At 34.4% G+C, this 16,028-nt stretch overlaps 1 protein-coding gene across 14 annotated transcripts in view; it reads left to right on the plus strand.

The window, feature by feature from the left end:
- The window catches only part of DMD (dystrophin), a 2,167,959-nt gene that overhangs the window by 1,113,139 nt on the left and 1,038,792 nt on the right, over positions 1-16,028 (plus strand). The window lies entirely within an intron of this gene.

The raw sequence follows: 16,028 nt of genomic DNA on the forward strand, positions 1-16,028 counted from the left end.
TAGGGCTCATCCTAATCCAGTATGACTTCAACTAATTAAATCTGGAAAACCTTATTTCCAAATAAGATCCTATTCTGAGGTTCTAGGTGGGCATGAGTTACAGAGGGGAGTGGAGATTGTTTAACCCGGTGTACCCGAGGTCACAATAAACCAAGCTGAATAATGCAGTAGGTGCCCTCAGACTCTGGTTCCTCTGGACCATACCAGGTTCCTTCTCTTAACATAATTTTCTGTGTGGGTTTCTATCAAGCAAGCTAGTGTTTTCTTGCACTTCAGATATATTGCTGACAGTCCTTCTGGATTTCAGCCTGCATCGCTCTGATGAGAGCAAATAGGTCATCAGTAGAGTGGGTTTCTTCTTCAATAGTGACTCTCCTCAGTGATGTGGAGATTGCTTTAATCTACTGATCATGATGGTTGATTCCAGATTTTCTCATTCTGGTGCTGGAAATTTTCTCTACTCTAGCCTTCCAATTAAGAGAATATCTGACTAAAGATACAAAAATAGCAGTTGCTTATATGTAGTTAAAGATTGTATAAAATAATGTGGTTTTTATATTTTAAAAGAAATAGTTCCACTGTCATTTTTTTATTCCTTCAGCACTTACATGTAATCAAACAAGATTCTTCTATTTTCTACTAAATCTAAAATGACAAGTATTTTAAAACATTTATTTAAAAATTATTTCTTTGGAACTCATCTACTCTGCCTTTTTTACTTGCCCCCTATAAAAATGAGTCACAAAGGATATTCAGTAGTATTAATGTAAAAACTTAGCTGCTTTTCTTTTTTAACATTTAAAAAAATCTCTATATTTTAAAGGAAAAAATAAGTTTCTTCAGCAGGACAATGGTCAGAGAAAAGGGGGTTATAATAATATAAATAATTTAACTTCAGCTTATGTTTCAATGCTTATATTCTATATGGCTAGACTAGCCACTTTTCATGGGAAGCCATGAGGTGTTCTGTCTTAAAGGAGTAAGCAACAAATGAACTATTCACTTTACAGAAAGAAAGACAAAATGTTTAATATTTAAATACAAATATGCAATCTGTTCACCCCATGCATTTCACTGCTGATCCAAGATTACCAACTTTTCTTAGGTCAAAAATAACTATCAGGGCAGCCTGGGTGGGCTCAGCGGTTTAGCACCGCCTTCAGCCCAGAGCGTGATCCTGCAGACCCAGGATCGAGTCCCATGTCAGGCTCCCTGCATGGAGCCTGCTTCTCCCTCTGCCTGTGTCTCTGCCTCTCTCTCTCTGTCTCTCATGGATAAATAAATAAAATCTAAAAAAAAAATCCCCAATTTACTTTAAAAAAATAACTATCATCACTCATAAACCCCCAAACTTAAGAAAATAGAAACCAAAAAGTCCCAAATAGTTCTGTAGGGAAAATACTTTTTTAAAGAAAAGAACAGATGCCAATATAAGCTAACACTATGTGTGTCAACTGAAAATGGCAGTACTTCAGCCCAGGTGGGAGACACAGAGACAAAATGATTAAGTAAGAAAGAGAGGGCTCTAGTGTGTTCATTAAAATTCAAAGTCCTCTGTTGAATTGGGGTTTGTATTTCATCCATGGTCTTAAGAGTACATAAATTTGTGCATGGCTGATCTGAACTCTCCTCCTCTCAACATGATCACTAGATGAAAGAGCAAATCTTATTATATAAGAAATAGTGAAGACAATTTAATCAGCACATGCACATTACATGTAGAATCTATAATTATTGCAAAACCTGATGTGAACTAAATATTGAGAAACAGGTAATTTTTTTCTATTATGGCCATTTAAATATATAAAATGAATATCTTAGAAGTGTATATGTATTTTTACAGTTTTTATTTTACTATGGCTAAATGACTTCTAAAAGTCAAAAACTCAGAAAGCTTTAGGGCTAACACTTGGATCCAGGTTTTCTTTCTGAAAGGCCAAGGCTGCTTTTACATAGCTCACCAAAAAGAGAAAACTACCACGGAGTGAAATTTCTGTGATATTTGGAACAATAATGTAGAAGCTTAAAAGTATTATCCAGGTTGTCATAAGCCTGTTGTTTCTATACATTATGGAACTGAAAGACAGCATTAATGGCTAAATGCCATACTCAGGAATACTTTTTATTGTTTAGTACTGGAAATGTGCCTAAAATGTATGCTGGGTTGTTGTTTTGTTTTGTTTTGTTTTTTTCCAAAATAGCTTCTATAACATTTGAAATCTGACAAGTTACCTAATAATTTCATGGCACACTTTCAAATGTAAATGTGAAGTTGTTAAAGGCATAGGCAAACATTCCAAATAAATGCCTAACCCTAAGCTAGCAGAGGAACTAGACTTGAGTGACTTAATGGAGAGATTGTCACAAATGACTCCTTTGGCGACCTTGTAGATGTTCAGCCTTACAAGCAGTCTTTGTGATGCTCCTCCATCCATTTGCAGCCAGGTTGGCATTTGTAGTAGGGCTTGCAGAAGACTGACTCTGGGTTTATGTTTCTACTATACAGATAGAGGGGACAATGGACCGACTGACTCCTTTCTTATTAAAAAATAGTCTCTGGCAGCCCGGGTAGCTCAGCGGTTTAGCACTGCCTTCAGCAGGTTGTGATCCTGGAGACTTGGGATCAAGTCCCACTTTCGGCTCCCTGCATGGAGCCTGCTTCTCCCTCTGCCTCTCTCTCTCTCTCTCTCTCTCTCTCCCTCTCTCTCACATAAATATATAAAACCTTAAAAAAATAGTCTCTCCTGGCTTCCATGATCTCTCCTAGCTTTTGTTTTATGTCACAGGCTGCTGCTTCTCAGATCCCCTGCTAGCCCCTCTTCCTCCTCTTGATCTTTAAGAGCGTACTTTTCAATATTTTGATCATGCTCTCCTATCAGAACAAAAATGTGAGCAAAATTCTTCTCATACATGAACATGTATTTATTATACATTTTATATGAATATATTTTAAGTAGACATGTAAAATATGCAGGGACATAAATCAAATAAATATAAATACAAATAAATAGAGGAGTGTTAACTCTATCCTTTCATACTTCAGTAAATTGTGCTGAGCCCTCAGGGGTGTGCACAATGCAATTTGAGACAACATCTTAATCCTTAGTTTTCCCAGGGCTATCCTCTCTCCTCCTAGGTGATGCCATCAATTTATATGGACTTAAATATCACCTTAAGTTTGATAACTCTTCAGTTTATTTCTCCAACCCAGATTTCTCTGAACTCCAAACCTACATATCCATCTGACTATATGATACCAATTCCTTGGCCTCCATATATGCAACTTTGACATTGCCCTTACAATTTCTCTTCTTCCTCAGCCCTCATCTTCTCTGCATCAATATCTTATTATTATTTACTAGGTTAGTAAAAAATCTGGGTCAACAGGATTCCTTAATTTCCCTCTCTTATATAATCCATAGGCAATTAATATACTGTAATTTCTATCTCCAAAATTTTTCTTGAGTTTTCTTTCTTTCTCTTCCTGTTTCCACCATCACTTTTTAAGCCATGTCACCTCTGCCATTTTGCCAGATTAGGTCACAACTTCTTACAATAGATGCTGTTGGTCATTTTCAACCCTACACAGCAACAAAAACACTCTTTTCAAAATGCCAGATAGACAAGGACATTTCCATGCTGAAATCCCTTCATGGACTTTTCTTGCAGTTATGATGAACACCACACTCCTTACCATGGCTTAGGATATACTGAATTACTTAATGTACTGTATTCTTGTCTTTCCCTTGCTCTTCTCAAGCCACTTTTCTCCATTCATAGATTCTAGTCATACTAGTGTTTCTTCACCTTTTGGGACACCTCAGGGCCTTTGCATATGCTTTTTCCCTTCTTTCTAGAATGCTATTCCCTTTTTCCTTATGTTGTGAGGTGCTTCTTTCCACTTAGGTATCACATCAAATGTCACCACCTCCTGCTCCTACTTTTGTTACCTCACAAAACATTAATGTCTTTATTGAACCTTTTTTTTTAATTTTTATTTATTTTTGATAGTCACACAGAGAGAGAGAGAGAGAGAGGCAGAGACATAGGCAGAGGGAGAAGCAGGCTCCATGCACCAGGAGCCCGATGTGGGATTCGATCCTGGGTCTCCAGGAACGCGCCCTGGGCCAAAGGCAGGCGCTAAACCGCTGCGCCACCCAGGGATCCCTCTTTATTGAACCATTAATGAAATTCTATTCGGCAGTGCAGAAAAGAAAGTGTTGATACAATCAATAATGTGATGAATCTCAAAAATATTATGCTGGGGACACCAGGTGACTCAGTCAGTTAAGAGTCCAACTCTTGATTCTGGCTCAGGTCATAATCTCAGAGTTGTGAGATGGAGCCCCATGTCGGGGGCTCCCTCTTCCTCTGCCCCTCACTCATGTCTGTCTGTCTCTCTTCCTTTCTTCTTCCCTCTCTAAAAAACAACAACAACAACAACAACAACAACAACAAACAACATTATGCTGAGCAAAATGGCACAGACACAACAAATAAGAACATTCATATGAAGTTAAGGAAAACTTAGTTTAGCAAAACTAAACTGTCATAATAGAAAGTAGTTGACTTTGGGAGAGGATTGGAATTGAATGGACAGAGGCATAGGGAACTTTCTGGGGTGATAGAAACATTCTATATTATGTTTGACTATCATTTACATGGATGTATTCAATTGTCAAAACTCATCAATCTGAACACTTAGATTTTTGCATTTTATGTATGTAAATTCTGCCTCATTTGAAAAACAGAGCAATATGTTTATTCCCAAAATTATGGCAGCAGTTGAAGTTCTTTTAAAGATTTGATTCAAATGAGATTAATTCTATAGCCATCATCAATGTGTGATAATTTTGCATGTGATTGAGTCCATTTTAGATCATTCAAATTTATACTCATAATAAAAACTAAGTTACTTATGATGGTTGCATAGTATCAAGTTTATCTTCATTGCTCTTTAATAGCTTTTGTGATTTAAATTTCTTAACACCTTTGAGAGAAGGTGGTATGTCATGGTGGAACAAGCTTGTGTTTTAGAGTAAGATATGCCTGGTATAGTCTCAGGTCTACTGGGTATTTATTATGTGAACATATTGCTGGGTCGCAATATCTTCAAATGCAAAATGAGACTAACGCTTGGCTTATAAGGCAAAAGTTGTTGAGTTATAAATTATTATTCCTGAGATCCAGGGACCTCCTAAAGACTCATCCACTTATGCCAGGTTAAAGACCCTTTTCAGTGACTAGAATAAGTTGAGATATTAAAATGAAAGCGTATATGTCGAAGAGCCTGTTGTGGTTGAGCACCATACAGTAGGTACTCTCTAAAAACTACTTTCTACCTTCTTCCTTTCTTTCTAATGTGTTTTATACTTAAAAAAGAAACAACATGGTTATTTTCTTTCTGGCAGTTGGGATTGATTTATTGAGGACATGTTAGCAGAAGAACAGCAAAGGTGAAACATTAAAAGCACCATCAATACACATGCAGAGGTCAAGCTGTACCGCATTTATTTTTAAAATAATGCACAAAATATAAAGGGTGTGTTAGAGAGAACTTGATCTATGAAAGAATATGAAAAAGACATTCATCAAATTATGTTGACAGGCTTTTGGAATGTTCAAAATATTATTTTAATTTTTATAATAGGCACTTATTGTTTGAATGTGTATTGAGGGATATGTGTATTTAATCGGAAAAGAAAACAACTAAAAATTAACAGTAACTGTTTTTATTTTGTGGTCTTATACTAATGGCTCAAGTCTAGGTCCATTCCCAGGCAAACCTGGGATATGCACCTTGGAAGACAGTTGATTGATAATAAAAGGGAGAATATTTATCTGTAATAATCATTCAAGTCATTATGGTCCACATATACGAATAAAATTTTCCAAAGTAGCCATGCCAGTTAACACATACTCAGAGTCTAAAGGCTACTAGACAACACAATTTAAAGAAATGTAGTGGGCAGCCCGGGTGGCTCAGCAGTTTAGCACCACCTTCGGCCCAGGGCCTGGTCCTGGGGACCCAGGATCAAGTCCCACGTCAGGCTCCCTGCGCGGAGCCTCCCTGCCTGTGTCTCTGCCTCTCTCTCTCTGTGTCTCTCATGAATAAATAAATAAAATCTTTTTTTAAAAAAAGAAAGAAATATAGAAATCCTCACTTTGTAGCACTATAATTCTTCTATATGTTTAAATGAAGATTTAGATACAAGGATAGATACTCAATGTGTTTAGAGGTAGGTACATCTCTTAAATGTAATTAAAATTTATTCAGTTTTCTGGATGTTGTTATTCTTCATGGGAATAAATGAAATCTGTGTTGAGTTGGGAGTCTTTACATATTTTCTGTGGCCTATGGCTAATTTGACAATGCTGGAAGTTGTGTTTATCCTTACTTTTTCATTTCATAGTGATGATTTTAAGAAAAGCTTTCTCCCTTGTTAGATGTATGTTGCATTCATTTCTTGATCTTCCTTGCTGACTGCCTGGTCTGTCCTAGGAAGCATGGTATCAAAAGGCACCAGGAGTTAGGACCGTGTAGACCTTCCTTGAACCTTTGGGGTAAAATCTACCTCAAAGAGTGAGGGACTCAGGGACTCTCCTTGAGGCCCAAATCCTGCATTCATGTTAAAAATACCCCTGTGATTTTGTTTCCCTATCTATAAAGTGAAAGTCATGACTCAGGTCATGATATGGATTATGGGAAATAATACTTTTTAAAATATCAGGCCACTTCCAGTCTTAAAGTTTCAGATAAACACTTGCCACATTTATAATTTTACCCTTAACTCTAATTTTTTTTGATCAATGCCTTTATTACCTAGTATATTATGATGTCCAAGAGGGAAAATGATCTATTTTGCCCATGGTTGTCTTCCCAGGGCTTAGCATGGTGACTGGCAAAATACAACTGTTGAGTAAATATTTGTTGGAGAAAAACATGGAGTGAGCCATATTCATTATTCTCGCTCAGTTTTCCCCTGTTTCTTTACCTGAATAGGTAAAAAATGATGAATAGTCCAATCTTATATGAAATTTAAACCAAAGGAAAGATAGAAGTTGTTCAAAGACTGAGAGGCCTTTAAGTTGTGTCATTTAGCAAATGAAGAATTGAGGAAATTTAGCATGGAGGAGAGGTGATAACTGTCTTCAGATGTTTGAAGGATTATTATGCAGATAAGAATTAAATCTTGTTCTGAATTGCCCCAAGAGGTAAAAGATCCAACGTCTTTGGATCGGAGCTACGGGAAAGCAGATTTTTGACTCAATGAAGAGCCTTCTAATAGAACTTTCAAAAGAAGGAATTAAGCATGCTTTTCAACACTTAAGATATCTGAACATAGGCAGGGTGATAGAAACTGGAACCTAATAAACACACACCACTTTCAACATAAAAAATTATCAAACTTTTTCAGTTTTTAAATCTACTTTGATGGTTCTAGCTTAGGAAACAAGTGACAACAAACAAAAAAGAAAAAAAATTATGCATATTTTGAAGGATAAAACATATTAAGTAGGATGATTATATGTTTACTGAGAAAATTCAGGAAACTGATTTATTTTTTATTTTTTTAAGATTTTATTTATTCATTCATGAGAGACACAGAGAGAGAGAGAGAGAGAGGAACAGACATAGGCAGAGGGAGAAGCAGGCTCCATTGAGGGAGCCTGACGTGGGACTCGATCCGGGTCTCCAGGATCACACCCTGGGCTGAAGGCGGTGCTAAACCGCTGAGCCACCTGGGCTGCCCAAGGAGACTGATTTTTTAAATGTGAGAAATAAGGTTTTTTTTAATATTTTAAAACGAATGAATATAATACAAATATCTAAAACCCAATAGCTTTTAAAAATAATATCAACTATTTATAACTATAAGTGAAAAAGAATCCTGTTCATAGTATAAAGTATGCAAAGTATAAAGTAAGGAGGAATAAAGCTGACAAGAAAGTTATAGGTCCCATAGGAGAAAAAACTATAAAAATTTACATAGGGACATGTAATAAACAAAAAACTAAATGTAAATAAATGCTTTGTTCTGGGATTCAGGGGTTACTGTCAATGAAGTTGTAATACTTGACATATTAACATTTGAATTTAGTGCAGTTCTAACCAGAATGCCTTTGGTATGTTTGTGGGAACTCATGATTCCAAAGTTCAGTAGGAAGCAAAACAGATTTAAGGTTTATATAGAAGAAAAGTGTGTGTCTATGTGTGTGTGTGTGTAAATTGCTAATAACTTTATGAATAAGAAGTATATTGTGACAATACTTACCTTTTCAGATTTTGACTGTGAAGTGATTGTAATCAAAACCATACTGGGGGATCCCTGGGTGACTAAGCGGTTTAGCGCCTGCTTTCGGCCCAGGGCATGATGCTGGAGTCCCTGGATGTGTCCCACATCGGGCTCCCTGCATGGAGCCTGCTTCTCCCTCTGCCTGTGTCTCTGCCTCTCTCTCTCTCATGAATAAATAAATAAAATCTTAAAAAAACATACTCTACTGGCACAAGGCTACACAAATGAGTCCAGAAGCATATCCAAATAAGATAAAGAAGATATTTCAGTTCCATATGAGTAGCCAATTTTAATCAATAAATGCTGTGGTGCAACTGGTTATTTATATGGAATGCCCTGTTATTTTAATGGTATACTAAGATAAATCCCAAGTGTCTGAGGAGCTAAGTAGAAATATAAACTCATAAAGATTATAAAAAGAAATGTAGGACACTTTTTATGAGAAGATTTTAGCAAGGCAAGAAACCTGAAAAAAATAAATCTTAAAATTGGCGGACTAAGTTATTTGAAAGTTTAAACCTTCCATGTAACAAAAGAAATCATAAACAAAGTAAAAAACAAATAAATAATAGATTTGGAGAAAATATTTACAGAATCAATGACTGCTACGGGTAATACTAGGATGCAAAGAGGATAGAAAGGCCTTTCACTATAAAAGTCAAACATATAGCTTCTAAAGTATATGAAATAGAATTAATCTCCACTAGTAATAACTACACACAACACCTAAGTAACACAAACATTATATTTCTAGTATACTTATTCTGTTTTTGATGGAAGCATTTACCACCAACTTACAAATTCTAATTTAAGCACTACCAGAAATGCAGGTGATTCCAATAGGTGCCCAGCATTATGTTGCAATTGTCAAAGAAATCACGTTTTTCCCAATTTTTTTACAACTCTTACAGAGCATTACTGGAAAGTGTTTCCATTTAGTGGCAAATTTGGATTTAAATATTATGTTTATGCATCTAGTTTATGCCATTTACCCCGCCCCCCTACTCCCCCCTGAACTGGATTGTACTTAATTGAAAGTTTAAAAAAAAGAACATCTGTTTCTGAAATTTTTTTTAAATTTTATTTCAGAGGGTAAGAAGTTTTAAATTGCTTCTTATGAACAAGCAGATTTCCTTCATTCCTTACAGGCTTTATAGTAAATGGATGTTTAATTCATTGATGGCATATTGTGATTAAATTTCTCATAATCTTCATATTTCTGTTTTCATAGCAGAAACTCAGATGTGTTTACTGTCCTTCAGAGAGCAATGCTCTGCAGTCGTTTTTTTCATACAAATATATATATTTAAAACTTGTATAAATCCTTTCACAAAGAAAGTTTTCCCAGTTGGATCATCTCTGACTCAAACTTCCTGGGGAGGTGTGGGGGTGGAGGGGAATGAGTGGCTTTAAGAAATGGAGTGCAAAAACGTAATGCTTTCCTGTGATACAAATATATGAAATGACCCTGAATGACATCTCTACTCTTGTCTTTTCATTTTTCCCACAAGTATGGTTCTGGTCAATTATAAAAATTGACATTTGCAGTGGGCCCTTCTGTAAAAGAGGTGCCAAATCGGAAGCGATTTATTTTGGAAACAGAGAGAATATAAACATATATATCCCCTGTCTCCGAAGTGTGAAGGTTGAAAAGCAAGGGGATGATCTTCAAAGTGTCTAAAATATTGATTTGTGGTGTAGTTTTACAAAAATGCTTCAGATTAGTTTTTCTTTCTCTCTCTCTCTCTCCCTCGCTCTCTTTTTTCTGGATGGTTGCTTATGCTTTGGGTCAGTTGGTGCTAAAACTTGAACCTCTATTTTTGGATTTTTTAAAAAAGATATTTCATAGTGGTATCTAACTCCCTTTAGATAGTCATTGCTAAAGAAGTAAGAATCATTCTTACTTCAAAATAATTCTGATACTTTCCCTACTATCACAAGTTTTGTTTTTGGTTTGTTTCTATACGGTGAACCTTTTCTATCTCCCTCTTCCCCAGAAATTACCCCAATTCAACGCCTAATTTCTTTTTCCATTTTTAAATCATGTATTTACTTCAGGAGCAAAGATACTGGATGTTCAAATTAGTTAATTTTCAATATCAAGCTAATAGCTTGCATAAATAAATTTTTAGCAAAACAACAGTCTAGCATTCAACAAAATTTCTCCAAAAGACATATCCCAAGCCATAGTTATATACACATCATCATTGATGCTAAGGAATTCACAACAAAATGATCAAATCAAGGAGAAAAACTAGAAAACAAGCTTTTAAATACAGAGAACACATACTGGTGTTTGCCAGAGACTAGGGGAGGAATTGGTGAAAAAGATGAAGAGGATTTCAATGTACAAGCTTCCAGTTATAAAATAAATAAGTCATGAGGGTGAAAAGTACAGCGTAGGGAATATAGTCAGTAATATTGTAATAATGTTGTATGGTTACTCACCATGGTGAGCATCAAGTGATATATAGAATTGTCGAATCACTATGTTGTACACCTGAAATGAATATAACTAATATAACATTGTATATAAACTGTAATCAATAAAAAATTGCTGATTATTTGTTGGGATATTTTATTTTCTTTAAGAAAAATTTAAAAAATAAATAATTTACAGAAAGCAGTTCTTCTAAGATTTCTTTTGACTCAATATTTAACATTAATTATTGATCTTATAAATTGAAAGATAAACTAAAAAGCACAATCTATAAGGTCATCTATATTTCATATGATGAAATATATATGTTATATAAAGCATAACAGTAAACTTAATCACCTGAAAATTTTGAATTAAAGTTATTTAACGTGACAGGACAAATACAGTAAGGAAAGATGGACTGAAAAGAATGTGGTAGAAAATGCAGCCATATGAAATATATCCATACTTCTTTATTATGAGTACCATGGCAATGCAAGAAAACAACAAAATCAGTGTGCTATGTCAGATTTCACCTTTTAATTTAAAAAGTTATTCACCTCAGGAGGGGAGTTTCTTTTTCAGGTTAGCTCAGTTATTTCACATCTTGTTAATTTAAATGGTCAATTTATTTTCCTTCTGAGATTTTTCTTGGGCAAGAAGAAAGAAATAGATTTGGATGTGTATCCTGAGTAAAACTAATTGTTTATCATTAACTCTTAAGATCTCTAAGAGGCAGAAAAAGGAGATATGTACACCCCTACTTCACTTCTAAATCTCCAAATGAAGGGATACATTCGATTGCATGAAATGCTGTTAAAAGCAGGATGTGCGTTACTAACAACAAAATTTGGGGGCATCTCTGTACTATACATTCAATTTTTTAAAAGGCCATTATAGACTGAACTGCCTTCTCTACATCATTTTTGTACAAGAATTTTTAAGACTAAGCCCAAATACAACATTTATTTTCTTCTAATGGCATTCCACTTTTTCCCCAATGACATGTAAATAAATACCTTAACGCAGAAAGCTTGCGACATTGCTTATGGTAGGCACATATTCCATTTCTGCTGAAGGACCAAATAGGTGATGATTCCAACCTTAACTTTTTCAATCTTGCCTTCACATTAGAATTAAGTAGAGAGCTCTAAAGAAAGACATGTCCAGGCCCCAGCACAGATGAATCAAATCTAAATTCCTGCGGGTGGGGCTTGGACATTATCATTATTATTTTTTTTTCAAGCTCTCTGGGTGAGTCAAAGGTGCAGCCCAGCTGAGAACCCTGGGGAAAAAATTGAGACTCAGAAAGATTGAGAAGCTTGCCTACAACTGCACAGATAGTTATTAGCAATGCTGACTCTAAATCACGGTTCTACTTCCTTGTTTCACGACCCTTCATTATGTGAGACTGCCTCTTAGAACGGCCTTCTTTTACTGCTGAACGGAACAAATTCAAAAGCTAAAAGATAGGAAAGAGGGAGTTAGGAATTATATTTGGGCAAAGTACCAAGAAGACTGTTTCTCCCAGAATTACAACTGTCCTTATTTAGCAGTGAGATACAACTACAGAAGTGCACACAGAAATTATCAGGTGATTTTGGTATGCCAGTTTATATTTCATGTCAAAGGCAATAACTGAATTTCTTAAAACTACTGTCCTCACACTGATGTACGTATCACCTGGAGGTACATAAAGAATTTCCAAAGAGTAGGCACAGTTTTAAAATAATTTTTTAAATTGAAGTATAATTAACCTACAGTGTGATATTAGCTTCAGGGGTACAATATTGATTTGACAATTGTATACATTACTCAGTGCTCATCACAGTAAGTGTCGTCATTGCTTATTTCAGGATTCTCAGCTTTCCTTTGTACTTTTCACTGCATAGGAACTGCCTGAAAAAAAAGATGCCCACAGTCAAGGCCTCAGGCTGTTTCTTCTTTCCCATCTCCTCTTCCTAAACCACTTCTCCCACTTTAAGAAAGAAAGGTTCACCTATCTGGTATCTTACTGGAGCTTCAAACCGAAGGATCATGAGTGACTTTAGTAACTGGACAATATAGCTTTTTGCAAGGAAAGTGGTTTGCTAACTCTTTACTTTCAACTAAACTTAGAGAAGACCTGATGAGTTGTCAGCTTATAGATCATTAAAAATAAGTTTTGATGATGGATCACAATGTATCTTTAGCATTTGACACAGAAGGGGTTCAAAGAGTCGAATAAAATTACTACAATAAAATGCCTTCCATCCCCTTCTACTCAATTAAGAGTTATCAGCATTTACATGTATAAAAACAAAAAGTAGAAATAGAATTGATACTGAAACCTTGCCAATTCTAGAAATAATATATATTCTTTTACAGGTACATAAATTAGTGTAACCCCCCATCTGTCTTATTAAGTGAAATATTTTAGTAAAGCTTTATTTTTAGGTTTATTATCTATCAAGTTTTGTAATATATGTATATTTTGATGAATTATACACTATTAATAATTGTGATGATAATGTAGATATTTTTACACTTAAAGGCTGTGGTGACAGAAAAAATATTCAATGTATTTCAAGTATAAATATATATCTTTTATTTAAAGTATATTTGCAGTGATGTGCCTCAAATTATATCCTTTGCGATCATTTAAACTATGCATGAAAAATTCTAAATGTAGATTTAAAAATCTGCAAGGGTAAGACATTTTTCAAAATTATTTCTTAGAAATTACATAACGAGAAATTTTGGGGACTCCTGATCAGTCTCTAAGAGAGGGTATTTGTAGCTCCTAGAAAATTCCATCAGTTCAGTCTATTTAAAAGACAATAGTAAGTTTTTTTAGAATGCTTCAGATAAAAGTCATTAATACACACTAATTTTAAAGTGATATTCAAACATTTGTAGTTGAGAACTTTATGTCATCTGGGGACATAAATGAAGCTCTTAGTTTGCAAATATCAGAGGTATGTTATTAAAATGAAATAATTTACATTGCCCTGATGTATGCATAAATTAATGTCACCTCTACCTTGTCAACAAGAGTATATTTTACTCTCTCTCTCTCTCTCTATATATATATATATATATAATACATATGTGTGTGTGCATATATATATATTTTTTCTATAGCATTCTTTCTGCTGCATTTTCTTTATTTCAAGCCACAGGTCTACTTGGAGGAAGGATCATGCAACAAGTGACATATAAATAAAATCAGAGTTTATGAATAGTGTCATCACATTAAAAGACAATCGCTGGATTCTCCCATTAGGCAAAGAGCTCGCATCTTTGGAATCCATGAATTGTTATCATTTATGGGACACCTGGCATCATTTATGGGATATATGCACACACATATATACACATATGTATATGTATATTCTCTCTCTATAGATATATGTATATTTGAACTAATAGGTCAGAGGACAGTACTAACCTAATATAATAAATAAAGGAAAATAATTATAATTATGAGAATTAGCTATATGATAATCGTTTGACTTCAGCTTGCAGATTAAAAGAATAAGAGCTTTCACGTATTCAAACAAACTTTATCTTTTATACAAACATTTACTCAGCTGATTAAACTTCACTAGTTTATTTTTTTTCAAAGCATCTAATTCAGGTAGGTACAGAATAAACTAAAAAATCCCACTAGAGAAATTCAACACCACCCACATTCTAAATTCTTTACTTGTTCACACTTGGCATTTATTTGATGTCTTGGCTACTGATAACATCATGGATAGATTGGCAAGGTTCGTAAGAAATCAGACAATGCTGTTCTTCAAGATGGTGTGGTCTGAAGAAATGACCTATGTTTTAGAATTAGACTGACTTGTATTCAAACTCTGGCTTTCTCTTTTGGGCAAGCTGTGTAGAAAATGTACCCACTGTTTCTTCTGCAAAAGGTCCTATTTTCCTGGATCCTTGCAAAGATTTAAAGAGATATAAATGTTTAGGAAAAAAATAGGCACTGTAAGTGTTAATTCCATTCTTTCCGCAGTTAGACATGTCAGGTGGAAGAAAGCTATACAAAAGAATGAACAAGTTGTAAATGACTGAGAATAGTGAAAGATCATTTACAGGACCAAACTGCCTATTACATGATTTTGAAATATTAGTAATGACTAGCTTTTGTCAGATATTATAACACCACTCTAAAGTAAAATAAGGGAAATACATGACTTTTTCTATTTATTATTTTTTGTCTCATTAATTTATTGCCTCAATATTAAGGATATATAATGTACCAGACACTATGTTGGATGTTGAGTATATTGAAAATCATATTAGTATGATTATAACAAATGACATATAAAATATATATCATTTGTTATATGTTATATAATTGATCTATATGATATATATCATTTCAAATTTATGTTATCAAAACTGATGCTATATATAAAATAAGGAATATAAATAGATAGATTCAGATATAGATACATAGATTCTTACTAGGGCCAGAGAAATCTGCTCACACCCACCTATTCAGCTTTCCTTTTGAAGTTCATTAATGATGCACCATCCAAATAACACTATCCACTACAATTTGGCTTGAAAATATAATATTAGGTTTCTGTTGCATATCCTGAGGGTTTAAAATATTTCTAAATTAGAAATATTTATATATGATGCAATATCTATATAAAATTATATATCAAACGAAATCTTGTATCAAATAAAAAGTAGCTTTTATGATACTGTTTAGTCTTAAGGCTTTTCATTTGGTTTTATAGAAATTATATGAAATATATTTCCTGAAATGGAATTATTAGCATTTTGGACTTTGACAGTGGCAGAAAGCTAGAGGGAAAGAAGAAGAGAAAGAGGATAATGGACCAAGCTTTGCTGGAAGTCAAACCACCAGTTTATATTTCAAAGCTGACAGGTTTCCCCTTTTTGGTTTGCTGTCACTGAAGCTTTCAGATGCACCTTGCCCATGGCTAGGTTATTTTCAAAGATTAAAATGCTAAACTGGAAATTAAATGCAACTTAATTTCCAATTTAAATTTCCATTATTTTTGAAAGTAAAAGATTAAAAGAATTGTGTAATTGCAGTTCTGGTAGAAGTAATTCTGGAAAAGGTAAAATGTGCAAGTCAGGGGGAGGGTTTATCTTATTGGAAGAGAGAGGAACCAAAGCTATCATTATTTTGAAATTGGTCTGGAAATCTATTTTCAAATGGAAAATATACTATATTTTTAGTAATTTCCTTGTCATTTTACTGTCTCCTTTTATGTTAGGACATAAATTCTGAATTCTTTATTCCATTTGAGATCTGCCTCCTATTGTATTAGCTCTCCTAAAGTTAT

The sequence above is a fragment of the Canis lupus genome, chromosome X, assembly GCF_048164855.1.
Source record: "Canis lupus baileyi chromosome X, mCanLup2.hap1, whole genome shotgun sequence".
Taxonomy (NCBI): domain Eukaryota; kingdom Metazoa; phylum Chordata; class Mammalia; order Carnivora; family Canidae; genus Canis; species Canis lupus.